This window comes from Dipodomys spectabilis, unplaced genomic scaffold (assembly GCF_019054845.1).
Source record: "Dipodomys spectabilis isolate Male_0828 unplaced genomic scaffold, ASM1905484v1 ptg000003l, whole genome shotgun sequence".
In the NCBI taxonomy this organism is placed as follows: domain Eukaryota; kingdom Metazoa; phylum Chordata; class Mammalia; order Rodentia; family Heteromyidae; genus Dipodomys; species Dipodomys spectabilis.
The window spans coordinates 1,734,689-1,760,956 of NW_024870680.1; the positions used below are offsets into that span (position 1 = coordinate 1,734,689).

At 35.9% G+C, this 26,268-nt stretch overlaps 1 protein-coding gene across 3 annotated transcripts in view; it reads left to right on the top strand.

Moving 5' to 3' along the window:
• Positions 1-26,268, top strand: part of Grm5 (glutamate metabotropic receptor 5) — a 506,808-nt gene that overhangs the window by 417,558 nt on the left and 62,982 nt on the right. The window lies entirely within an intron of this gene.

Here is a 26,268-nt window from a genome sequence, read left to right on the forward strand (position 1 = left end):
AGCTACCTTTCCAGCCCACACTCATCTTTTTCCATTGTGTTGTGGGCTCTATACTACATAGCCGGTTCTAACTTTTTACAATACAAAAGCAAAATATGACTTCTTTTAACCTTCATTCCAACTTGCCTGCAGTGCAATCACAACATACTCCTCATTTGCCTACTAATGAAATAAACATACATAAATTAAGATACTGTATTCATCTTAAAACAGCTTACAGCTTACTTGAGAATACAAAAAGTAAAAACATTGCAATATGGTAAGAGAACATGTATTTATGGATAGAAGAGAATGAGGGGGAATAGGTGAGGCTAGAAGGAATTCTCTGGGCAGAGAGCCGATCCCGTGATACGTCAGCCCAGCTAGCAATTCCAGAATGAAGATGAATATTAGCACAGAATTCTTAGAGGGTAGATGACTATCAGGTCATCAGTGAGATGCCACCCTCAGAAGATGAGAGATTATCTGTGGTGGCTGTCTTATCTTACTTCAAAAGCCTTGTTCAAAGAAAAGAAAAGAGTTGTGACTTGCTTGCATTAAGAATTTTTTTAGGAATTGGTACTTATACAGGAGACTTTCTATTACTTAAGAAATTGTCATTAAGTACAGCATCAAAATACCTTGTGATAGAATCTGAGGTCTATTTTTACTATTAGTCAACAAGCTTTTTGATGGTCTTATTCATCCTAATATCTTCAGAGTTTGACTCAGTGCTAAATACATGGGCATCAAATTTTTTTATGAAATGAATAGGTGAGCTAAAATGTGTAAATATATACACATACACAACATTAAAATGCCAGCAAGAAAAAACAATGATGATTAATTTGGGGAGAGGTGAGTAGTAAATACTGCTGATAACATTTTCTTTATGTTTTGTTTTTCTATTTCAACCTGGATTACTGCTGAATTTTAAATATTACATGTTCTTGACCTTGTGTAGCTAAACACCTTATAAATAAATACATTCATCTTTTGGTATCTGAGGGGAGGATGTTGATTTCCCAAAGATAACAAAATTTGTAGATGTATAAGTTACACATATAAAATTATACAAACATAAATCTATACATCTAAAAACATATATAGAGATAAAGCCATAGATATGTATGTAAACATATATATCTGTATATTCTATATTTTACATAAGATGCACACATAACACATATACAATACTAAATATTATATATACTTATATGTATATATATACATATACGTTCAATGTGTGTATACAGCCAGACATGCAAAAAACAGGAGTTAGTGAAAACAGAAGTGAAAAGTTAGCTCAAATATAATAAATAGACACAGCTAGCAAATGATAGGGAGAATGGACTTGTTGGCCCTGACAGTTCATGTGTAGGTGTGCATGTGGAAAAGCAGATGGGAGAGTAGTGTCAAAAGAAATCAGAAGGCTAACAGGGGCTAAATCATCCCTAAGCTACAACATGTTCATGATTTGTGTTTCATTGCTGAGTACAATAAGGAATAATTGCATGGATTTTGGCAGTCATGAGAAATACAATTAAAAGTATATTTTTAATTGGGTTCTTATTGGTGTAAGAAAAATTTGGGGACAGGTGGAAGGCAGAAGCAGAGAATTATGCTGGACAATTGTCATTACAACAGACAAGAGTTCTTGCTATCTCTGCACAGTGCTTTAGATCTAAGGTCTTGCTTTAGTGTAGAATGAATGAGACATAGAGATAAAGTGGATGCAGAAGATATGGAAGGCTGTCATATTTACAACTTGAAGAGAGAAGACATACATTGACTCACAATGTCTAAGCGTTTTATTTTAGACCAGATAAGTTTAAGATGACTTTGAGATGATCAAGTGTGAATTCATCAATTTAGTAAATTACAGCCATAGTTTGTACCTGAAATGTAAATGAGAATAGAAATCCTGCTATACATTTCCAAGAGCCTGTATTCTTGTAGGAGAGAAGAACTAATATTATATGTGTAGAATATACTCAAGAGAGCATAACTATTCTTGGAGAATTTTGGAAGTTTCCATGTTGAAGTACATGTTGGAGCTTAGTTTTGAAAAAGTAAGAAGGTAGTTTTTTTTTTATTATTCTAAAAGTAATAGCCAAGGAAAGGCTAATAGGTTATGACTCTGCCCACATGTGATCACTGTTATATACTGTTTGTTTTTTCATCTCAAAGATGTTCTTTCTGTACAGAGAAGAAAAATCCTCCCACTGTTACTTCCATTTTAATCCTCTTTCTAGTCAACTTCTTGAGTACAAAATAAATATTCTCTTTATGAAATTTTCTTATATTTGACTTATCAAAGCAATTTGTCCCTGTGCTTATTGAAAATACTCTTGGAGGAGATACTAGGGCCCACAACATTGTTAAACCTGATGATTGCTTGTCCGTCCTTACCTTACAATTATTTCTCTTCCATTTAATGGCCTTGATGCTGACATTCTTATGAAGTCCCCTTTTCTGTCAGTCATGTCACAACACAGGGCTCTCTGACCCACATAAACACCACTTCTGGATGGTTTTTATTGTTCCCTGGTCCACATTCTCTACAATAGATAATGCTAGATAGGCTCACTGCTTCTCCTACACTATCTCCAAGGGACAATACCTACTCTGATAATTTGGATATTGTTGACTCACAGAAGTCTAACACAGCACACTTTCTTTTCCTGAGGTTCAGACTCATGAATCTACTTTCTGAACATCTCCACCTGTTTAATTCACAGCATATCCAAGGCTCATCATTTCAGTGTCATGCCCCTTTATTAACCTCATGTTTCTTTTTCCCATTGTGGCACTATCATTCTTTAAGTTGCTACAACCAGAATGAAATGAATCATCTTGGACTCCTGTTGTCTGCCACACATGTCCAGTTTGACCATGCATGATGATTAAAACTGCTTAAGTATTTATTATTATTATTATTAAAATTTTATTACCCTTAAGTAGTTGTACAAAGGGGTTTCAATTCAACATGTGAGTTTGTAAATACAATGCATCTTGATGAAATTGCCCCTTCTGTATTCTTAACTTCTTCACCTTCCTCTGCATTTGTACAACTCTTGACATTTGATTAGTACAATAATTTATTTTCCACTACCCACTCAGGTTTCTGCTACATGCCCCTACATTCATTTTTCACTTTCCTATATAGAACTGCCCCCTTTATTTCATTGTTCATGTAAGGGAAAATATATCTTCTTTCCTTTCTAAGATTCCTGCCTTAGTCTTTCATAACAAAAGACAATTTAAGAAAAGGCACATACAAGTCCATTTAATATCAGTTTAATACAACATGGAGCTATTGTCAGGAAAAGTAGCCCAGCAAGTCTGGTAAAAAGTAGTTTCTGTGCCAGATGGATAAGGGTATAATCATAGAAAAGCATAGTTAGGGAAAATCCATCATCTTGATAATGGCAATAAACTAGGGTAGAAGGAGCAAGTCCTCTTTTTGTTCTGCAGTGATGTATCTTTAGAGATAAGAATTTTTTTTAGTTATTCAAGATAGTACCTGTCAAATGAGAGTTTAATGACTTTTTTATGGGAGAAGAGCATGAGGAAGCTCACAGTGATCTTTCTGCTTCTGCTGTTTCCTCAAAATGGCCAGGTGATGCGTTTTAGAGTAGTATGTCCTAAACCAACGACTCAACACTTAACCAATGATTTTACATCTCTGTAGGATATGTTCCAAGCTCTTCAACATGATGCACAAACTCCCCTCTCTCTCCTACTATAATCTTTCTAATTTTGATTCCCATTGCTTTCTACCTCTCACTTTACAGTCTAGTATCAAAGATTGCATATGTAATTTTAGTCCTCTATATCTGTGCATTCACTCACACCTCTTGCTTTCTTCAAATACCAAGTAACTCCCCCTCATCCCTCTCTATTTTATCTGTGCCACCATCTTCATGAAAGCTCCTTTAATGTACTACTACTACTGTCTCTTTCCTATGGAAAAAACACCTACTTCTAACTGTGCCTCCCAGTTTAAGTAACCTTTTTAAAGTAGATCTGAGTGATTGATAGATAGATAGATAGATAGATAGATAGATAGATAGATAGATAGATATCTATATGGATAGATAGATAGATAGATATACTTATTTCTCTACAACCAAAATGTAAGTTTCTCAAGATCCTCCTTATCTCTTTACCATATTTGGAATTCCAGCATCAACACAGGGCTTGACAAAAAGGAACTCAGCAAGCACATGGCAACACACAGTAAACTGATGAGAAATATTATAAATGAGCAGTTAAGTAGGCATGAGGTCCAGTTTATAAAAATAGCCTTTGAGGAAGAAGTTTGAATTTTATCCTGTAGACAGTGTAGAAACAGTGGATTTTTCCAATTTGAAGGAGGAAATGATTGTCTTTGGCTACTCACACAGATGTGAGTGAGCGTTTGGGAAAAGTTGATAAATGTCAGGGCTGGAAAGGTCACCACATTGATATGTGAAGTTTAACCTTTCACTAGTATCTGTAGCACCTTTCTAAAGAGCCTACAGCTATTTGCAAGCCTAGATCCTTGACTCTCAGAGTAACAGATCACTAGGAAATGCTAGCTGAGAGAGTATTCTGATGGCTTCAGCTATCCTAAAGTCTACCAAGAAGATACCTGGAACTAGATTTGGGAAATATGGTCACCTTTCTTCTGTACATTTGGCTTTATGCACCTCGCTTCTGCCTGTAACATGACAGCTCAGGTCACCTGAAGGCTCAGTGCTCTCTCAATGGTTTCTATGAGCTGGGAAATGATTGAAACATCTTACAAATATCCCTTCACTAAATCCCAACACAAACTGTAAGATTATTGACATGACTAAGAGATAGGAGCACACCAGAAATTAAATAATTGTCCAGAAAAACCTTAGAGTTGCAATCATTTGACATTAATGTTTGTCTATGTAGCAATAATTTTTGTGACCATATACGTCATAGACCAAGGTACCATATCTGGAGGAGTATATGGTTGAGCCTCACTGCAGGCAATATTTTATATGTTTATTTTTAATTTTCATAAGATTTTAATGAAATCATTTATCTTGACAGAGGAGAAAGACAATAGCTATTTTGAGTTATTTTTCTTTTTCTAAGTAGATGTACAAAGGCATTTTAATTCAAAATGTCAGTTTATGAGTACAATGTATCTTGATGAGTGCCATCTATCCATTGTTCTCCCCCATCCCGCTCAATGCCATCCATCCTTCCAGTTACCTGATTCCATTTTCACACATACACACAAACACACACACACACACACACACACACACACACACACACACATATACACACACACACAATATCATGACTATATTTTCCCACCCTTCCTCTCTCCATTCATTTGCCCCCCCCCCCCTCCCCTTGATACCCACTCCTTGGCAAAACTTCCAGCTTTCTAGTATTTATTTTTACTAAATTGTGAGTTAGTTGTTTACAGAAGTTATACCACTGGAATCTTTCACTCAACTTGCTTGTGTATATATGCATAAGAGCCTATATATGTCTTCATACATGTTTATAATTTAGCTTTAACTTCCATATATGAGTGAAAACATGTGTCCTTTGTCTTTCTTAGCCTGACTTGTGTCACTTAACATACTAATATGTTAAATGCAGAAAATTTTCTGTGAACAATACAGTTAAAAATTCTGTCATCACAGTGTTTATTACACTGTAGCAGAAAGATAGTTTTCAACAAGAAAATTATCTCTAGAAATAACCAAAAATTGAATAAGAAGGAAAGACAATATATGTGGATCACTTTATAAATTTTGTTTACATAGTCACATTTCAGAGTGAAGATTATTTTTAAAATGAGATACTGATTTCAGAAGAGCAATGTCATCTGAAGAGAGAGGAGTCAGATGGGAATTACAGAAGTGATTTCAGCAGTGTGTATTATATTTCTGTGGGTGTCTGTGTCAAATTTGAAACAATATGATGACAAAATGTCAACATTTATTAAATTTGGCTATATTTATATTTATACTGTACTTCTCTACAGATTTCAATTTTTGTCATTTCAAGTACTTCACACTAATGGAGCTACTCAAATTATCCAAAAGTTATGATTTATACTTTCCCTATAAACACAGAGGCTTGTGCTTATACACAAGATTTAGTTGACTGAATACAGTGTATATAGGAATGAATTTCCTTTGAGTGAACCTTTCAAACAAGAGTTTAACAAATATGGGATAAGGCTAATGGGAAGGAGTGGATGAAAGCAAAAGAGAACAAGGGACAAATACAGCCAGAACACTCATAGTACAAATATGATAAAGAAAGAAGGAAATGTGAAATGACTGTTTGGGAAAAGAACAAATGGGATGAGGGAGAATGGTGAAAGGGTTGACTCTGACCAGGAAACACTAGACATTTAGGTGGGCACCTTAAATTGCAACCTTCTTGTAGACTTTAAGAACTTTAGAAAAACATAAAAATAAGTTTAAAAATAAAAATAAGAGAATAAATTGGAGGTTGGAAGAGGATAAGAGAAAAACCACAGTAAAAGATTCTTTTAAAAATCAACATGAATCTATTGGTGGTTTGGACTACAATAATATAGAAGGAATAGGGGGAAAAAGCAATGAAGAGATTTGGTTATGAATTAGCAGCAGAACTAAGTATTTGATTCTCAAAAAAAAGGTGGCAACTACAATAATAGTGTGGTTTGAGGGAGAAAGAACAAATGTGGTAAAAGGTTATAATCTGAAAAAAGCACTTAGAATTCTCTAAAAGCTTCTGTCAGACACTTTTTCATAGTTCACCAAGCCCGCCGCATCCTGCCGCATCGCTGCAAAAATTGTCCTAGAAAAACATCTTTCACTTGTTTTCTGTCGAAGAATTTAAGATGGGAGGCAAGTAGCAAGAACCCTCAGATCTTTTAGCTCTTCAGGCCAAATCTGCAAGAACATTTCCAGGTGGGTTTGCCAGGCTCCGGCCACCTTCCAAAAAGCCCAAGTGAAAAAGAAAAGCAAAAACAATGTGGCTTTTAAGAAGTAACTCAGTGGGAAGCTTTATGACAGGAAGTTAGAATGATTTCGTGCTTCCATTCATAAAGAAATGTATCTTATTTAAGTGCAGAGCTGTAAAATTGAAGCAAAGCTCTGCACATCAACATTTTAATGCCAATAGCAACATTCTCCAGGAAGTTCTTCTGGTTCCCTGAGTTACCTAATTGCACTGGAGATTGGAACTTTTGTATTTTCATTAAAGAAGAAAAAGTGAACAGAATCAAATGGATGGAGATGGTGGGAATCGAAGCCGCAAGAGGATATGCCCCAAGAGGGTTGGGCCCATTGGCAATTTCTGTAACTCCAGCATTTGAGTTAGTCTCCTTACAGATGTTTATTTCACTCAGGTTCCTTAGTTTTTTTCTACTTTATTGGGACATATTTTGGTCTTTTCATTAAAAAGCATATGTATTTTCTTAAAGATAATTAAAAATAAAAATTAATTTTTAAAAAAGTGCCTATATATTAAGGAGGCTGAGATCTGAGAATCATGGTTAGAAGGCAGCCAGGGTGGAAAAGTCTGTGAGAATCTTACCTGCAATGAGCCACAAAATAAAAACCAGAAATGGAGCTGTGGCTCAAGTGGTAGAGTGCTTTCCTTGAGCAAAGAAACTCAGGGACAGCACCCAAGCCCTGATTCAAGCCCCAAACCAGCACAAAACAAAACTAGAAAATACACACATGGATTGCTTTCCATTTCCAATAGATAGTTATAATGATATTATGCACTTTGAATCCTGTGAGATAGATGTTATTTTACACTTGAATTAAGTAAGACTATAAATTATTCTAGATCACAAAACTAATGGGAAATCAAGCCCAGAGATTTATGCGACACAGCCTACCTTTTTAAAAATCACATTTGAGAGCCCCCTATTTTCAGTAAATTATTTGTAAAAAGAAAATCAGCTTTAAGCTGGTCAAATATTAATTATCTTCAGGCTGCTCTAATATTTTTCATTCTAAATGTGCCATGTTTGATTATTGCAATTAAATTTAGATACTGAAATGGGGACGTTCTTTTCAATTATTGTGTTTCTGACTCTTTAAGAGCTTTGTTGCAATTTTAAGTAAGAAATGTTTATTATTCCCATTCTAGTGGTTTTGGTTGGAATGAAAATGAAACAGATTTTCAGGCTGGTGCTATTGAGTTCTTGGTTTCTATCTTAGACACTAATTTCAGTAAGAATATATGCTCGACACCTTTCTATCCTACCACTTGTTTATTTGTTCAGCCAATGTGGTTTTTTTTTTATCACATTTATACTGTTTTCAACACAGTGCCAGGCTCAGGAGGTCAGGCGTACACCCATATAGGAGTAAGGAATCTATTTTGCCAAGGACCATTTGGTCACTGATGTCAGGGAGTATTGATGTTTATGTTATTGTAAAAATAGCTCCCAGAACTATTGTGTTTCAAGTGCTGCTTGTGGTTGCCTTGGTAGGGCCAGAGTAAATGATTTTGAAAGGTATATACAATCCCCATCCCTGAAAGAGGACTGACTTATGAGACTGCATTTGGACTGTACATATAAAGCTGAAGTCCCAGATCCTTGGAAAGCCAAGACAGAAGGTTCAAGGCTAGATTGAGCAAAAAGTTAGAGACCTTATCTGAAAAAACAAGCCAGTCATGTGTGAAATACTATAATATGGGAGGCAAAGGTAGAGGGCCAGTCTGAAGATGCCCCAGGCAAAAAGACAAGCCCTATCTGAAAAGTAATTACAATACAAAGAGCTAGAGGTGTTGCTCAGCCGGTGGAGTGCTAGCAAGCAAGTGGCTCAAATGCAAGTCTCAATACAACCAAAAGAAAAGAAGATGGGTATGCTGTATGCAATAATTGATCCATTTTCTGGGTGCCAGTACCTCATGTGCATAAACCTAACCACTTAGTGTAAGAAATCAAATGACTACAAACAAGGACACACTAAAGCTTCCAGCACAACTATGTTCATTGCAGCATTATTTCTTTCTTCTTTCATTTTCTCCCCTTTGTTTTACCTCCTGTTTTCCCTGCTTTTGATTTCAGTGCCCTTTGTATTGTATATAAGTTTATCTGATTTGGGGAAGGTAAGGGGAATCACACAAATGGTGAGACAAAGGACCAAGGCTGAACCAAGGCAACATTGATACTCACAAGACAGTATGTTGAAAAAGAACTTTACAACTTGGGAAGGAGGGGATCTTAGGGGAGGGAAAGTGGGAGAAAATGAAGGAGGAGGTGACACAGTTCTAAAAAAAATGTACTTATTACCTTTATTTGTGTAACTGTCAGCCCTCTGTACATTGCCTTTACAATTAAAACAAGAAAGAAAGAAATAGCTTGGGATTTAGGGTAACATAGGAACAAAGATACCAACTCAAAAGGAACTGGACAAGGCAGTTTCCAGGGTGTGCCATCAGCCAAAAGTCTAGAAAGCAAGCACACACAGCAGGCAGACTGCTACCTTTTCATCCCTAACTTGGTAGGCCCTGCCCATCTGGTCACATTGGCTGACCTCAGGTTCACAATCTATAAAAGGATGTGGCTTAGTTGATAGTATGTACTTAGAATTCATGGAGCTTCTAACAAGATGTCTTAATTAAAGTGATCAGAAAAAGAATGTGTGTAACTAAAACATAATTAACAAGCCACCTGGCCAAAGCAGGAACCCTTCAGAAAAAGAATTCACTCAAGATTAACAGAAAGGAAGCACACTGCTTTGATAGAAAAGACATTTTCCTCTCCTCACTTTTTAAGAGGCTGAGATATGAGAATCCTACACTCTGGCTGGAAAGATCATGATATGCTTATCTCCAATTAGCCAGCAGAACGCCAGAAGTGGATGTGTCTCAAGTGGTGGAGCCCTAGATTTGGGCTGAAAAGCTAAGAGATAGTGTACAGGCCTTGAGTTCAAACCCCAGTTTTGGTACAAAAAAGAAGAATTAAGGCATATATTGTATAGGATGCAATGGTGCCACAAAGGATGGCAAACATTTGTCAAGTTCAAGCTGCATAAGAAGCATAGTACTTGTGCCTACATTTACTGATGGTGTCATATTTTCTAATGCTCAGTAGCCAAGGACTTAGTCAGAGATTAATGCACATGTGAAAGCAGTTATAAGTTAAGTTGGATCTAAGATTGCCTCATAAAAGAAAAAGAGAGGAGAAAATGAGAAGGTAAATAGAGGAGAGAAAGAGAGCAAGAAAGAGGGAGAGTAAGAGAAAAGAAAAGGAAAAGAAAGAGAGAGGGAAAGAGAGAGAAAATGTATCAGGACCCAAGGAAGCACTGATTCCTCTAAGTATTGGACATTTATAGGTACTTCGGGGGAAACAAGGAATTTGTATGTGAGACTGAGAAAATGGTAATAAAATTTTCAAGCAGACATATAATAGGAATGATACATACCTATCTAAAGAATGTGAATGTGTCTGAAATAACTTTTCTCAACATAACAAAACTGTTTGAAGGGAAGTGCATCATTGTCTTAACACAACTTTGTAGCAAAGTCTGCAATCTAGGACTGCCTATTCTTTCCTTAATAACAAGCATCATAATTCCAATCTGCTGTAAGGAAAGTCATTATGTTAACAATAAAATTTTCCACATTCCCAAATATTTTTTAGATTTTCCTTTTTATGGTTCTTATACACAAACTCACCAAAACAATATAAGGAAGCTGAATTTACAATAGATGTCAAATAAAAAATACAATGAAAGGGATGACACTGATCAAGATCCATTGGTCCTACAAACTTACATATTGAATTGAAACCCCTTTGTACAATTACTTAAGGATCATAAAAGAAAAATTAAAAAAATAAAGCTTACCAAAACAATCTGAGAGTTTTGTGTACAAGGTATATCATTAACAATTCATATTAACTTCAAATTACATAGAGTTTAAAACAAGACTGTAGAGTCAGTCAAAGCAGGTTCAAGTCCACACATCACCAATGACTCACTCTGTGATATCAGGAAATACATTTCCCATTCTGTGACATGAAACAAATATATTTCCTTCTCTGATTTTCAGCTTTGTTTTCCATAACCTAGAGGCAAGAGCAGTAAGTACTTCACGAGATAATCAATGGTATTAAATAGTCTACAATAATAATGCCTGTTAAATGTTCAATTATATAAATTATTATCATTCTACTCTAGGTAAAGTTTATAAAAACATAGTTAATACAGGCAAATGGATTGATTTAGAATGAGAAAAACCAACCTATCTATTCAATGAAATTTTTTTTGGGGGGGGTCCAGTCATGGGGCCTGAACTCTGGGCGTGGGCGCTGTCCCTCAGCTCTTCAGCTCAAGGCTAGCGCTCTACCAGTTGAGCCACAGCACCACTTCCGGCTTTTTTCTTTTTGCTTATGTGGTGCTGAGGAATCGAACCCAGGGCCTCAGGCATGCAAGGCAAGCGCTCTACCACTGAGCCACCTTCCCAGCACCTATTCAATGAAATTTTAAGGTGATTTTTTAATAGTTAATGTAGAGATGATATACAAAGGGGATTACAACTACATGAGTGGAGTCATGAGTACAATTCTTTTTGAACATCTCCCTGTCCCTCTCTCTCTCTCCCAGTCTTTCCCTCCCATCCCTACCCACAAGATATGTAGTTCATCTTCCACATAGTGTCTAGTCAGTACCACCATTGTATTTTTTCACCCTTTGTTCCATCTTTCTGTGCCTTACTTTACCCTCCCAAATACAAACAAACTAAGAAATAAGGCACAAGAAAAAGAAAAAAACAGCAACAACAACAATGAATCTCTTGCTTCTTTTGCTTGGAGGTCACTTCATGAAATTTTATTTTATATGATCATGTGCATATAACTATTGAGACTTTGTCATCCACTCCTATACATATCCTCCTTTGGCCTTTGGCCTTAGTGTGTGAATGTCTACAGACATATAATTTATCATGTTCCAGTGTATGTGTGTGTGTGTATGTGTGTGTGTGTGTGTGTGTGTGTGTGTGTGTGTGTGTGTGTGTGTGTGAGATTCAGTGTGTTTACTTGTAGATTTATAGGCACATTCTAGTTACCAAAAATGAGAGAAACCATGCAAACATGTTTTTTTGGCTGTGGCTTACTTCAATTATTATAATTTTTTTCCAAGTCTTTTCATTTCTTTATGAATGGTAAGATATCATTCTTTCTGGTGGATTTGCAGAATTCCATTGTGTATATATACCATATTTGCTTGATCCATTCACCCAGTGAGGGGCATTTGGGTTGATTCCATATCTTGGCTATGGTAAACAATGCTGCAAACATATAGCCATCTAAAATTTGATAAGGGAACCAAAAACACAGGTTGGAAGAAAGACAGCCCCTTCAACAAAAGGTACTCGCAAAATTGCCTATCTTCATGGAGAAAACATGCTAGACACTCATATATCACTCTGGACCAGAATCAATTCTAAATGGATCAAAGACTTCAATGTAAGTCCAAGTGCCCTAAAAATATTACAGGAAGGATTAGGAGAAAGTAAGAATGGGTTGAAACTTCCTAAGATCCAGAATCACAACAAATGAAAGACTGGATAATGGGATTGAATCAAACTGAAGAGCCTCTGCATAGCAAGGGATATAGCTATCAATACATATAGAAAGCCCTCTGAATGGGAGATTTTTACCAGCTATACATCAGACATGGGCCTCATATATAAAGTATACTTAGAGCTCGAAAAATTAAACCTCAAAAAATATATGCTCAAAAATAACAATCCAGTCAACAAATGAGCTAAAGACAAGAGAGACTTGTCAGAGGAAGAAGTTAAGAATAGCAAATAGACACATGAAGAGATGTTCAACATCTCTGTCCATAAAAGAACTGCAAATTAAAAGTAAATTGAGATTCCACCTCACTCCAGTTCGAATGGCCATTATTAAAAAATAACAATAACATGCTGGCAGAGATGTGGCCAAAAGGGAACACTAATACACTGTTAGTAGGAATATTCAACCACTCTGGAAAGCAGTATGGCGATTCCTCCAAAGATAAAACATAAAGCTTCCCTATGACCCACATCCCACTTCTGGGCATTTATCCAATTGACCACAAACCAGGCCACACTAAAATGTAGTATCTTTTAAATCAGCAATTAGCTCAATGGATGGAAACAGAGTAGCCAGCGGTTTTTGCATTTGTTGAACTAAGTTGTTATTAAAAATAAAAACACTCCTGTTTTAACTTCACTTAAATTGTCTCTTTAGGCCTTCTGTTTCTATGTACAAGTTTAATGGTGTCTCAGAAATCTCAAAATGCAAAATTAGAAAGCATCTAGCACCTTTAAAAAAATCTTATCACTATCTCTGTTAAAGGTTTCTTGCTTCATTGATGACCTCTTATACAACTTTAACATTTTATTCAAAAAAAGAGAGAAAGAGTATTTTAAGTCTTTCCAAAATAATCTAGTATTTTTACATTTTAATAACTTTACTTTTATATCTGACTATAAGATTTAAGTAAAATGAAGACTCTACTATTGGAGTGCCTCAGGGTACAGTCTGGATCTTCTCTTTTCTGCACCCTAGCTTCATTGTTAATCATCCCCAGCTTCATATCACCTAATATCACCTACACACTGGAGATTTCTGAATTTAATTTTCCAGCCCAGACATTTCATCTAAACTCCAGGCTTGAATATTCAATTGCCTGCTTGATATATTTATTTAACTGTGTAATAGCTATCTGACATTTTCCTTTTCCAAAGTCAAATTCTCAGTCTTCCTGAGCCTCCAGGATGCTCCCATTCTAGTATCTTATATTTCACCTAGTGGCAAGGCCATTCTTTCAGTAGGTCAGACTAATAACTTTGTAATCACTTTTTTTTTACTTCTCCTATATCCTAAAGTCAGAAAATCAAACTGGTTTATTCTTCACATATATAATTCTACCACTTCTTACTACCACGGTAAATCCACAGGGAAGAACAATCATCATTAATCACCCTTACTACTGAAGTACCTTCCTAATGAGTCTCCATTATTGGACCTTTGTCCCCACTTACATCCTATTCACAGTAGCTACATAGGGAGATCTTTTTATTAAAGTAAACCAAGTCACTTTCTCTTAAAAAACCTACAGTGGTTTCACCTTATTCAAAGTCAAAGTCTTCACAAATGCATGCTCTACATGATCTGGTCCTCTGTGATATTCTGGCTTACTTTTCCCTTCATGTCATCCTCTCTCTCCATCCCAATGCATTGGTCCTTCTGTTCTTCCATTACAACATCAGAAGGCTGTTTTCCTAATTATTTCCCTAATGGTTCTGCCCCAGATAACTACATTACTAGCATCCAAGACATCCACTAAGTCATTGCTGAAATGGCTGCCTAAAAGCAACTAATTACAGAGTAAAAATTCACACTTCTTACCCAGTCCTACCTATTTTTCTACAATTTTTTTTTTTTTTGGTCGGTCGTGGGGCTTGAACTCTGGGCTTGGGCGCTGTCCCTCAGCTCTTCAGCTAGGCAAGAGCCCTACCACTTGAGCTACAGCGCCACTTCTGGTTTTCTGGTGGTTTATTGGAGATAGGAGTCTCACAGTCTCTCCTGCCCGGGCTGGCAGGAGAGACTCAGATGTCAGCCTCCAGAGTAGCTAGGATTACAGGCGTGAGCCACCAGTGCCCGGCGTTTTTTTTATTTTTTTATTTTTTTTTATTTTTTTGGGGGGGGGTCCAGTCGTGTGCCTGAACTCTGGGCCTGGGCGCTGTCCCTCAGCTCTTCAGCTCAAGGCTAGAGCTCTACCACTTGAGCCACAGCGCCACTTCGGCTTCTTTCCTTTTTGCTTATGTGGTACTGAGGAATCGGACCCAGGGCCTCATGCATGCAAGGCAAGCACTCTACCACTAAGCCACCTTCCCAGCCCTTTTTCTACAATTATGTATTGCCTTTAAATATTTTATACTGTTCATAAAATTGTAAGAGAATAAGGTAATGGTCACGGATTTTTTAATATCTTATTAATTTGATATCTCCAAGATCCTAGAGAGTAATAGACACTCAATAAACATTTGTGGAATGGTGGTGGGAGGAAGAAACAAATCCAGATGCATTAAATACCTGCCACCTATCTTAGTAGAAAACTTGTGTCCTGCAAGCTAATCCTACAAACACATCAAGAAGATTAGAATGATCATCTCCATTTTTCAGAAAACAGACTAGAAATGAAAATAATCTATGCTTATAATCACACAGTAACTAGAAATACAAGATTTCTGTAAATTTCATTTTTCCATAAAATGGTACTAGACACAGTATATAGGTTATTGTGGACCAATGATTTCTTTATAAAAACACCTCTAAAATGCAACGAAAAAATTTAGTTTCTTTTCCAATACCAAACTTGAAAATATTGTGAAATTATTTCATTTAATGCTGAAAAAAATGATTTTTTCTTTCTTCTTCTTCTTTTTTTTTTTTTGCCAGTCCTGAGATTTGAACTGAAGACTTGGGCACTCACTGTCCCTGAGCTTTTTTTGCTCAAGGCTAGCACTTGAGCCACAGTACCACTTGAGCCACAGTACCACTTCTGGTTTTTGCTCTTTGTGTGGTACTGCGGAATTTAACACAGGGCTTCATGCATGTTAGGCGAGCAATCTACCACTAAGCCATTTTCTCAGCCCACGTGATTTTTTAAAACAATGCCAGGGCTTGTACACTGATAAATTGCAAAATAACTTCCAATCCTTCCAATCTCTCAACTTTCATCAATTTATAAATTTTTTCTAACCTAGTGAATAAAAATCATAGTATGCTTATAGTTTGTTTATACTATATATGTGTATATATATATATGTATATATATATATATATATATATATATATTACTGACTATAGGAAGGAAAAAATGCTAAAAACTCAGCTTTCAATAGAACGTCTCAAAATGTGTCCTAAAAAGAAAAACAGGTCTTCATCTGGCCAGAAACCTTATGATGAACACATCCACTGTGCTCTTCACAATGATAAATTTGCACTATCCTAAGCAATGTCTCCACAGTAAAAATCATTCTGCTATGGCCAGACTGGAGAAAATAACATGGTTTCAGTTTCTGATAAATATTTCCTGTCCCAAATTCAATATTTTTAACTATAGTAACCTACTTGGGAAATGTTTCATAAACATTATTTAATATGAATAATCTGAAATAGCTGTGATTTTGATACATTTTAAAGATTGCATTAAATAAGCTGAAAAATTCATAGAGCCATTTTACTCTCCTTGTATACACATAAGAGTATAATATTTATGATAGGATAATATTTATTTAAAGCTGTTCATATTCAAAGAAGCTAGAAAGATAAAACAGCCTTATTTGGTTTTAGATTTTTTAATAAATTTATTTTTATTATCTTTAGTTGTAAAAACAATTTTAACTCAACCTGTCAATTTATGTTTCCATGCATCTTGATCAATGTAATCTCATCCCTTCCATCATTCTCCTCACATTTCTCCTAATGTCATCCATTGCTTCAAGTTACCTAGTTCCATGTTTATATATGTACATTGAAACATATAACCAGATTCTGTTTTTCCCCCAGAAGAATATAGAACCTTCAATAAAATATACCAGCAGTTTAGCAGGTCTTGAGTTACTTTGTTTTATGTATATACTTCTTTTCCTTCTTCTTTTCTCACTTTCTAATTACTTTTCAAGACAAGTATTATTTTATATGATTTCCTGCCAATCCTGTATATATAAGTGGTCAGGTTATTATCTCTTCTCGTTGACTTTCATTGATTTCCCATCTGAACTCTCAGCAGTAATTCCTTGACACTTAATTTTTTAGGATTCCACATTACTAGGCTGTAGAGTTAATACTTCTAAGTATCTTATCTACATTTTGACTGTTTTCTTTCATTACTTCTACTATTTCTATGTCTGTATTTATTCTTCTACTTTTCCTTTCAAATGCTCTTATATTGCAAACATACTTTATCTTCCTTAATCATTAAAAATAGATAAAATATGCAGCTATTGAGCTATTCTGCTCATCTGCTAAGATAATCCTAGACATATGCTAATTATTGCAAATAAGGGAAACTATGGGACCTATGTTTCTTTGGGTCTGCCTTACTTCACTTAATACAATTTTTCCCAAGTCTTTCCTTACAAATGGGCAGTACATTTATCTGAATTAGGGAAGGGAAGGGGAACAACAGAATAGTGAGACATAGGACAAGGGGGGAACAAATGCAACAGTGATACTCACAAGACAATATGTCAGAAGTGATCTGTACAACTTGGGGGAAGGCAAGGAAAGTAGGAGAAAAAGTAGGGAGGGGTAACAAGTTCGACAAGAAAAGTACTTGTTACCTTAGTTATGTAATTGTAACCCCTCTGTACATCACCTTGACAAGATAGATAGATAGATAGATAGATAGATAGATAGATAGATAGATAGATAGATAGATAGATAGATAGATAGATAGATAGATAGATAGATAGATAAAATAATAATCCCTACTTCACAAAGCATAGCTATTTGGCCATGTTCTATTTTATTTTTTTTCTTTCTGAAGTTTCAAGTGTTGAATATTTGAAATATTTTTTTAATTTTTTTTATTGTGAAAATACTGTACAGAGGGGTTACATTTACAGGGGCAAGATAATGAGTACATTTCTTATCAAGCATTGTAGCCTCCTCCTTTGTTTCCCCTTCCCATCCCTTCTTATCCTCACCCCACCCCCCTACCCAATCCTCCCCGCTACCTCCTTCTCCCCCCACACCAAAGTTGTAAAGTTCATTTTTCGACTTGTACATCTCATTGTTGCAATGGGTCCACCTTCCCTATTTAAACGATTTGTTTTTTCCCCTTCTCCTCCACAAATTATACCGACATCAAATACAGTGAAAGCAGGGGTTATACTGTGGGAGAGGGACATACAAAACAACAAAGAAATAATCTTATAAATGTGTTAGAAACAATCGCATGAAAGAAAAAAAAACATTTGAATATTTGGCCATGCTCTATTTTAAAGGAACAAATGATTGCTTTTCTATCATCATGGTGCCAAGCCAATGCTGTAGGTGTAATAGATGCTCAGTAGTGTGTGTTAACTAAGAAATGAGATGCTGTAGCTGTGCTGTGAGTCATTGTCTTTCTCTGTAATTTCATAGCATTAATCTTTCACCTTGTAAACCTTGCTTATTTTGTAAAGATTGTTGCTAGTGTGTGTGTGTGTGTGTGTGTGTGTGTGTATGCACACATGCACCAGTACTGGGGCTTGAATTCAGGGCCTCTAGTTCTTGCTTGGCTTTTTCACTCAAGGCTGTCATTCTACCAACTGAGCCACACCTCCACTTCCAGTTTTTTGCTGGTTACTTGGAGATAAGAGGTTCTGGCTGGCTTTGAACCATAATCCTCAGATCTCAGCCTCCTGAGTAGTTGGGATTACAGATTTGAGCCTCTGCTGTCTGGCTTACTTCTTCTTTCTGTAATACAAATAAGCATTTTTCTTGCTTATATAGAAGTTGCTCACTTGGGGAATACTAACAATACTATGTTACTAAAAATTTAGAAAGTAATAGGTTTGGTAAGGAGGAGATATTTGTATCAGAATATGTATTATGTTTTCCAACCAGCCTCAGGAAAGGTAATATAAACCCAGGGCTTAGAGCACTCCTGGCATGTCTCAAAAGAAAATCAAAGATCTCTGGGGATATGTAGGAATACAGCAGGACTTAGGAAGTGGTGAAAAAAGTCTGAGTCATAAAATCAGAAAGCTTTTGAACATTTAGGTAGAAAAAAAAACACAGAAAATTACTTCTTCGTATACAAGTTTACTTTTTTTAATATTTTTTAAGTATGACTAAAACTGCAGGAAAAGACTTTGAAAAGTATCTGGCAAATTAAGAAAGGCAAATAGAAAGGAAGAGCAACATTATACAATCCAATTGACAGTTCACAGGTTTTAAACTGATGTCATTGTTCAGTTTCAATAAAATCTAAAAATGTATTTAACTAATTTCAAGATTCATTCCTGAGGAATTACTTCACTGACCTATTTGGATCTGTAACTTCTTACCTGTAAATTCTATAAGACTTGTTCCTCTTGTAGGGAAAGCTATAGGATTTCCATTTTGTGTATGGAAATATGGAAATGAAGATAAGAGTAAATAGCTCATATTCCTAGGAAATACTTGTCTGCAATTTGAGCTGAAAAAAAAGGTGCGTGTTTTTATGTGCCTCACCTGGCTTCTCCTTTCTTAATTTAGCAATTGCGTGTTCAGTCTATTTAACTGGCTGTTATATGCCAGGCACTGCTCTTGGCAGTAGAAATACAGCAATACACAAACTAATATCCTGCTCTCCAATTGCTCCAGGAAACCATATGACACAAATACACACAGATCCAGGGACACGGGCCCACATAAGAGGAATCCAGGCTTAGGAAATCAGAAGTCATTTTCAAAGGGGGTCTACAACATGAAAAGATAATGAGGAGTTAGTGGAGAGAAATAGGGAAAAGTACAAAAGGCAGGCACTTTTTCTATCAGCCCATTTTATTATTTAAATCCAGATTCAGTGTTTTTCCAGGCATACTCATCTGCAGTATAACCAGAAGTCATATTTTCAAAGCTGTTCCCTACAAATGTGCATCTGTGTTAATTCTTCCCTTCAGCACTCTCTCTGCTTACTAGTAAATCATTCTTTATGTCTTAATTACAAAATAAATCTTGGCACAAAATGTCAAATCTCCCTATAAAATATAAACAATAAAGAACAAAAAAATTAAACCTAAATAAAAAACATAGCTCTGAATTTTCATCTCTTGGTGAGAATTTTATTGAGCAACTCTAAAACAAAAATATGTAATGAACGATGATGGCTATGAAATAGGCTGTGTCTGGTGATGGATGGATTGCTATGTGTCTACTCAGTGAGACGGGGAAATGTTCTATGACGGATCCTTGTTCTCTTGGACTGGGTATGCTCTGTGCCAGTTCAGAAAAATGTTCTAAGAAAACTTTAAAAGCATAAGAACAGTTTACCAGTCTGTATCTCTAGGTATTAACCCTCACTAGGATATGAATCTTGCTTAAACCAATGAGATTTCTTAGGGGAAAACATGAATTGAATAGAGATAAATTTTTTCTTTGAGAAAGTGAATACAACATATTTTGCTTCATGCTAAAATAATGGTAAAAACTGATTAACCAAAGTGCATTCCCTGCAGAGATGTAAGGACTTTTAGGTTGGTACTGTTTTTATCTCTATTGAACTTTGAAAATGTTTCAATTCAGAGCATTCTTGGGAAGAATGAATCTGAACTCTCTAGTTAGCATGAATTTAAGAATACTTGTTAAAAATTTCTTTTCTTACAGAAGAGTTATTGGGACCCAATAGATTACTCAAAATGAGATTTTTTTTATTTTTTTATTTTTATTTTTGTCAGTCATGGGGTTTGAACTCTGAGCTTGGGCGCTGTCCCTGTGCTCTTCAGCTCAAGGCGAGCTCTCTACCGCTTGAGCCACAGCGCCACTTCCAGTTTTCTAGTGGTTTATTGGAGATAAGAGTCTCAAGGACTTACCTGCCCTGGCTAGCTTTGAACCACGATCCTCAGATCTCCGCATTCTGAGTAGCTAGGATTACAGGCATGAGCCACTGGTGCCCGGCTCAAAATGAGATTAATCAACCCTTAAGACATGTGTCACATGGCAACTAAGTAACAGAAATATTTCTAATGTGGAATATGGCATACTCAGACACAGAAATAAGTCTTTGAGCAGCTTGCATACATTTGGCTTTTTGGTGTACCATAGCTTGCTTCTAAAATTGAAGTATACAGCCAGGAGCTATATACTGTGACTCACATCTGTAAGCATATCTACTCAGGAAGCTGAAATCTGTGTATTGCAGCTAAATGCCAACCCAGGCAGAAAAGTCCCTAAGAATCTTATCTCCAGTTAATCAGCAAAAAACCAGAAGTAAAGGTATGGCTTAAGTGGTAGAGTGCCAGTTTTGCGCAAAAAAAAATCTAAGGGACAACCACAGATAAATGGATCCAAAAACTGTGGTATCTATACACAATGGAATATTATGCAGCCATTAGAAATGACAAAATAATGGCATTTGCAGGGAAATGGATGGAGCTAGAAGAAATCATATTGAGCGAGGTAAGCCAAAAGCAAAGAGACAAACAGTACATGGTCTCCCTGATAAGTGGATATTAAATCCAAAATGTTAGGTGATAGGACAAAATTAACAGGACTTAAGAAACAAAGAACTTCCACTCATCTGGCCGAACCACTACTAAATATCCCCATGCTGCTAATCACATGTATGGTGTATATGTGTACACCGTCATATGTTATAGACCGCGATAGACAATTTGCTCCAGGAAAGTTAGAATGAATTTGTGACTTTAAATGAGCATCACTATCCCACAATACTGTGAAATTTGAGAAGTTATGTAATCACTTAATCACAATTAAAAAAAAAAAAAACCACCAGAAAACTAGAAGTGGCGCTATGGCTCAAGTGGTAGAGCATGAGCCTTGACCTGAATTGCTCAGGGACAGCTCCCAGGCCTAGAGTTCAAGCCACACCACTGATAAAAAAAAAAAAAAAAAAAAAAAAAAAAACCAGACATCTTTCATGCGATTGTTTCTAACATATTTATAAGATTATGTCTTTGTTGCTTGGTATGTCCCTCCCCCATGGTATAACCCCTGCTTTCACTGTATTTGATGTTGTTATATGTGGAGGGAAAGGAAAAAAACAAATCGTCAAAACAGGGATACAGAAGGACCCATTGCAACAATGAGATGTACAAGTCGTTATGTCGAAAAACGAACTTTACAACTTTGGAGGGGGGATAGAGGAGATGATGTGAAGGGATGGGAAGAGGAAACAAAGGAGGAGGCTACAATGCTTGATAAGAAATATACTCATTATCTTGCCCATGTAGTTGTAATCCCTCTGTATAGTATTTTCACAATAAAAAAATACATTTATAAAAAAAATCTAAGGGACAGTACCCAGGCTCTGAGTTCAAGCCCACTACTGGTTTATGTGTTTGAGTAGCACACACACACCACACACACACACACACACACACACACACACACACACACACACACACAAGTGTATATGTAGAGTTATTTAAGAATTCAGAATACCAGCACAAAATAAAAGGTATATTCTTTGAGTATACAGTAAATGTATTCATTTATAAATAGGGATGTCAGCCAAAATAAATGATATGAAGGATTGAGAAAATTAAGGAGCCATGTATGAGCAAGTGACAAGATGCTAATAATCAAGTAAGAAAGACACACTTTAACAATATAATCAACCAAACACCTATGTGCATACAGCAAGTGCTGAAAAGTAAAATGAGCTACCTATCATGTACACACACACACACACACACACACACACACACACACACACACACACTACTTCCAACTCCTCTGAACTATGAAAGTGGTTTAAAAAATTACCTGAAGCTAAGTGAATAGAAAATATAAGAAGTCCAGAGATATATTCTGTTCAGAAAGAATTCTGAGTCTGCAAATACCCCTGAGATCCCAGACTAATATATTAGAGGTGTAAACAATATCTAGAGATAAAACAAAAAATGGCTTGCCAGAACACACTGAAAGCAAACATGATGATTTTCATCACCAGTTGATCATCTCTGAGCAGATCTTAGCTCATCTGTCAAACATTAGCTCCCCACAGCCCCTTATCAGTAATAGCCTGACCAGCAGCTGAGGACACAAACATCTTATTTTTAGAGATTCTCAGCAGCAAATGTTTTTTCAAAAAATGCATAAGAATGACAGTGCTTGTTTATGTAACATCAGCATCTGTCCTTCGTTCCTATGCCTGAACTGACAGTTGGGCCAGGCAGAATGCACCTGTAAGGAAACTGTACTATAGGCACATTAAGTGAGTGAGACTGATATCTAAACACTAAGCATACTTTTGCTTACTGGTGGTAGTAGTAAGTGGTACTTACATCTATAGCTATACAGGCATATTCCTTTTAGGGGTTCCAGAATCAGAGATCACCTATTCTGTTATCAGGTATATACAGAAACACTTGGTGGAATCTACAATGAATATGGCCAATGCATTTTGGAAGTTCACTTTTTCTTTGTAATCTCTTTTTCAATGTATATATATTTATACCATGCAAGTATGGTTTGTTCTAAGGAGCTATAAAATAATAGATCAGCATGAAAGTAAAATAAAATGAGAAGTGACTAGCTACCTTAATTAGATGGTATCAGAAAATGGACTGCTGTCCACATAGATAGATAGATAGTAGATAGATAGATAGATAGATAGATAGATAGATAGATAGATAGATAGATAGATGCTTTAGATTCTTATACAGTTTCAGACATATAGCATTCAACTGAGAATAAAACAGAAATAAAAAGAAAAACATTAATGGAAAAGGACTCAGTAGTTAGAATAATAGAAAATTTAGAAAGAGTGACTATTTTTTTCAGATGTATGTAGATCAATAGGTGTAGTAGGAATGTTAATTAACAAAAATTTAAATATATTTCATGCTAAGGTTGGCACTATAGAAAGAATCTCATATTTAACTGAACATCTTTCATGTTAAGGCAAGCATCAATCCTCATTCATGATGTATATGTATATGTATATGTATATGTATATGTATATGTATATGTATATGTATATGTATATGTATATGTATATGTATGTGTATGTGTATGTGTATATGTATATAGTGACATAGTGCCGGGAGGACATATGTGAAATCTGATATTCTAACTAATTTCTTGAGCAAGGATTTTTTTAAGTAACCTAAAGTAATTACTAAAGAAGTATGGAGTATGACATGCACTTAGCCACTTTCCTTTGACTTCTGATGTACTCATCTCCTAGCCGCTCAATCTTAGGGATCTTCTCTTACATATCCTTTTCCTCTAACACTCTGATGATTGTTCATATACATTCTTTAGCTGTAACTTCTTTTTTCTATTTTTTGGTCAGTCATGGGCCATGAACTCTTGGCCTGGGCACTGTTCCTGAGTTCTTCAGCTCAAGGGGGGTGCTCTACCACTTGAGCCACAGCACCACTTCCGGTTTTCTGTTGGAGATAAGAGTGTCATGGAATTTCCTGCCAGGGCTGGCTTTGAACCTCGTTCCTCAGATCTCAGCCTCCAGAGTAGATAGGATTACAGGCGTGATCCACCGGTGCCCAGCTTTCAGCCGTAACTTCTATCATGATATTTCATCGAAGCTTCTATTTCCATGTGCTCACTTGGTCAACGCTTCCAAACTAGAGCATGACCCATTCCCCTGGCATGTCACACTTTTTCTGCAGTTCTTAGTTTAGTTAATAGTATGCCATCAACTCAGTTAAAATCTTCTGCCCTTGAATCTCCTATTGTAAGAATTTATAATTTCTCTCAGCCCTAGTTCTGAAAGGTCCTTACAGTTTAGTATTTTCTCCAGCACGGTGAATAACATTTGTTCTTATTATTTCTGATTACTTCTTTCTTTTTATTTCCTAAAATAATTCTGTTTTTATTTTTTAATTTAATTTTATTGTCAAGGTGATGTACAGAGGGGTTACAGTTACATATATAAGATAGTGAATATATTTCTTGTCAAACCTGTTACCCCCTTCCTCATTTTTCTCCCACTTTTCCTTCCCCCCATTCCTCCCCCAAGTTGTACAGTTAATTTCCAACATATTGTTGCATTGTTTTGCCCTTTGTCCTTTGTCTCACCATTTTATTGTAACCCATCCCTTTCCTTCCCTAATTCAGATAAATGTATATACCATACCCAAAGTTCCAAAATCAAATACTGTGACAACAGGGAATAAACCATAGGGGAAAAATACAAAAGAAAAAAAGAAATTGCATAGTATATTAAAAACAACAACACAAAGAGAAACCTGCTGTTTCTATATCTTGAAGTTCATTTTGCCTAGCATCATCTTATATGATCGTATGTACATAGCTATTGAACTATGCTGCTCATGTACAATCTCCACCTGCCATTCCAGGAATCTCCCTTTCCACTCCATCTTCCAAACATCACCATGGTATCCTAGCCAAGGAAAAGCCTCTGTTAGGGTTAATGTGTTTACCTCTTAGGGTTATGTGTTTACATGAGACATGGGCCTGATCATGCCTATGACTGAATTGCCAACCAAGGAGAAAAACTAGGTTGTACAGAAACACTGAGATTCCTTATTGGAAATAAGGTTCTTTTGCTCCACCACAAAGTACCGACGAGAAATCTATTGAGTTTAGACCCTACATAATTATGCTGCACATCTATTTTTGAAGAATTCTGAAATGTCATCCAGTTCCAAGATGCAGTGATTTTAACAGTTTAATAGAAGTATAATTTGAAATTCAAAAAAATAGTTACCAGCCAGGCATCAGTGGCTCTCACTTGTAACCCTAGCTACTCAGGAGGCTGAGATGTGAGGATTGAGGTTCAAAGACAGCCTGGGCAGGAAAGTCTGTGAGACTCTTTATCTCCAATAAACCACCAGAAAACCAGAAGTGGTGCTGTGGCTCAAGTGGTAGAGAGCTAGCCTTGAGCTGAAGAACTGAGGGACAGCACCCAAGCTCAAAGTTCAAGCCCCACGACCAACAAAAAATAAAAATAAAAATAGTTACCAAAGAACTTTGTGCTACTAAGCCAAGAGCTTTCTGAGTGGCTCACATTAAAGGGGAAAATATGCTTGAATATATATAAATTCACAAATTTCACAAATATAAATATATTTTTGAAAATAATTACATTACATTAGAAGTATGCTTCAAGAATATTTTTCAGTTCATATATCTAATGAGCTGTCTCTAGTTTAATCCATTTATGTTAAAGGGTTGGGTTGTACATAAAGAGTTCAAGAATATATTTAACATAAAATGGTGAATAATATTATCCTGTGCCAAGCATTTAGAATTGGATGCTAATTATGTTTAGAGAAGAAACAGTGAAGACTAGTAATAGCAGAAAAAATGTGATAAAAGTAAAAAATTTAAACACCCATATTTTAGTTTATTTCTTTATTAAATGAAATTAATTCCTATTTTACACTCCACATACCATGTCTTTCTGGCCAATAAGTTCTTATGGACATTAGTAGCTCATAACCAATCAGGAGGAACAAGGCTCTACATAAGTAATTGCTGTATATTATAAACTTCATTGTCACATCAGTGCTAGTAATAAACTGTTGGGCAAGAATAGGTATAAAAAATGCTTAATTCTTGCTTTTTAAAGTTAGTTTCCACAA